This window comes from Orycteropus afer, unplaced genomic scaffold (assembly GCF_000298275.1).
Source record: "Orycteropus afer afer isolate SDZICR_OR568_19922 unplaced genomic scaffold, OryAfe1.0 scaffold00150, whole genome shotgun sequence".
NCBI classification, from domain to species: domain Eukaryota; kingdom Metazoa; phylum Chordata; class Mammalia; order Tubulidentata; family Orycteropodidae; genus Orycteropus; species Orycteropus afer.
This window is the reverse complement of record NW_006921737.1, coordinates 1899202-1902107: the sequence shown is the minus strand read 5'-3', so window position 1 is coordinate 1902107 and position 2906 is coordinate 1899202.

Here is a 2906-nt window from a genome sequence, read left to right as displayed (position 1 = left end):
CTGCTCGACATCTCGTATGCCGTCTAAAAAAAAAAAAAAAAAAAGCAGAGATGAGGAAGTGATGTTGATCTAAAGGCTCAGTTCACTTCTCAGCCTTTCGTATGTCAACAAATTAAAGGTATTCACAAGGAAGTATCAATACTAGACTTCATTTGGGGAAATGAAATTCTGCCCTTGTCCAAGAAACAAGGTGGCAAACACAAAAGAAAAGGCAAAGCTGGCCATTTCTTTTAATCACTTCTGGAAGCTACTTGCACTTCAACTTCTAAATAGATGTTCTTCCACTACAGATCCAGCTAAAAGGTAATCACAGTGATCCATCACCAGCTGCTGTTACTGGAGGACCTGGAGAATAGGAAGTTATGAGATCTTGCCCAACATCACCCAGTGAACAGCAGAATTAGGTTCCGTCTCAGGTTCAAGACCCCTTGTCTAGCTCTTAATTCATGGATGCACCATTTATTGTCAGTTTTCAGTACAACTGCATTTCTAGTAGAACAAGTAAGTATGGCCTGTGAAGCCAAGCATACCTGATTTCAAATCTCAGCTTCACTCCTTACTAGTTGTATGACTTCAAAATTTTTCCTAACCTGTTTCTCTACTTTATCATTTATAAACCCACTGCCATTGAGTCAATTCTGACTCATAGCTACCCTTTAGGACAGAGCAGAACTGCCCCATAGGGTTTCCAAGCCTGTAAATCTTTACGGAAGCAGACTGCCTTATTTTTCTCCCATGGAGCAGCTGGCAGGTTTGAAGCACTGACATTTTGGTTAGCAACCAAATGCTTTAACGACTGTGCCACTATATTTATTTTTGTATATGTCTGTAAAGCAGATATAAATAATGACTACTTCTTGATGTTTCTGTGAGGTTTGAATGAGAACCCAGTTATGCCTTTCATACAGTAAATATTCAGTAAGTGGCAATTTTCCTCCCCTCTCCTTTCCTGCCTCCACTTTCCCCATCACAAGTTTCAATGAGGCTGCCACCCAGATGTCAAAATGAAGTAAATTGTCCTTATCCATTTTTTTTTTTTCAGTTTTATTTTTAGTTTATTTAAACAACCTGGTAGCAACCCTTTTATGATGTGATTTGCAGTGTGTTCATCACTGGACACAGTCCTTTCATTTTTGGAGGTAGCGCATGTAGTGCCAACAGCACTAGACAAAGAACACTAGACAGCACATGTTTCAATAACAAATTGCCTTATCTTTGAATCTACCTCTGTTTCAGGTGAGCACACACCTAAATATTCGCCTTGTCTCTGTCTTTGGGTGTGGAGTGTTTTAGGAGAGGGTACCCCCTGAATGTCAGAACCCCTCCTCTTCCTGGATCAGCCTGGGGCAATTCTGAACCCCCATCCTTGCACCACTGATGTCACTGGCTCTCCTGGAAGCCATCAGCTTTCAAGCTCAGCGTTGTATCTGACCATACAGTCAGAAAGCATCCTTCAAGGCCAGTAATTAGCTGCAATTATTCACAATGCCTGTTTTTAAGAGCATAGTTTGCTGATGAGTTTCACAGCTAGGTTCCTTTCTATCCCCCAGCTTTGGTAGAACAGCTATTCCATCAAGAAGCATTTCCTGAGCTTGTTGGTCAAATCCTTTGGTCATTGCTGAGAGGATCCTCTGCCTTCCTGAAAAGAGGAATCTTCTGGACCATCCAGCATCTTCTTGTGCTTTTTCTTTTGGAAATCTAGAGTCAGACTGTTCACTCCCACCCAAGATGACCACTAATTCAAACATCCAAGCAGAACAGGTGGCCCACTCACCATGAATGGCTGACCATCCTCCTCACTCTGGATGGGTATCAAGGAATGCATCATCACATTCAGCCAAGTGGAGTCTTTGATCCTGCCTGTCACTGCTGCCTTCCCTCTACCTCCACTCTTCTTGTATGGTGTACTTTCATATCTCACTAAAGCACCTGCAGCTCTCAGCACTCTGGGGCTTCCCTAAACAAAACAAAACCCACTGACATCAAGTTGATTCTTGGTATCCACTCATGGCAACCCCATATGTTACAGAGTAGAACTTTTTGGCTATAATCTTTAAGGAAGAAAATCACCAAGTTTTTCTTCAACACCACTGGGTGGGTTCAAACCACCAATCTTTAGTTCACTAGTTGAGCTTAAACCATTTACACCACCCATGGACTTGGTGCCTCCCTAAGTTTTACATATTACTCTCTCTGACTGGAATGGCTCCCCTGTCATCCCCCAATTCTTCTGACAACCTTATCAGGGAAGGCTTCCTAGAGAAGATGAGTCCATAGCTCAGTCTGGAAAAATGAGCTGCATCACCATTTCTGGTGGAGTAGATTAATTGGTATGGCCCTTCTAGCCATGGTCTTTGTGACTCCTCCCAGCTGACTGGGAGGGACTATGCAAATATCAGGTGCTTGTGGCCCACCAAGAGGAATAGATAGCTTGTTAATACTGTAAATAAAGTACATGGCACACTTGCTGGGGTGGAACCATGGAAATAATGTGTATGGAACTCTAATGTGGGGACTGGTCAGTTTTGCCATCTGCTAGGTTTAAAATAAGCCATCCCAGAGGCCATCAAGAAAGAAGAGCCAGGAGTAGAGTGCAAATGGACCCAAGATTCCTGCACTGAATCTCCTTGACCCAGGAGACAGAGAAAGAGCCAAAGTGGTAAGAAACTATGAGAAGCAGCAGAAACAGACCCCGGCAGCAGAGACCATTATGAGACAGAGCAGTGGACTTCCTGGCCCATGGAGTGAGAAAGCTGAGTGCCTTCAGGCAGGTGTGGGGTGCATCTCTGGGCACCTATTTGCACCTAAAAGAGGTCTGTAACACTTGCTCAAGCAGGACAGAGGCCAAGAGGTCACAGAGCTGAGAAGCCAAGGCCAGAGAGAAGCATGCCTGTGGCACAACTGAG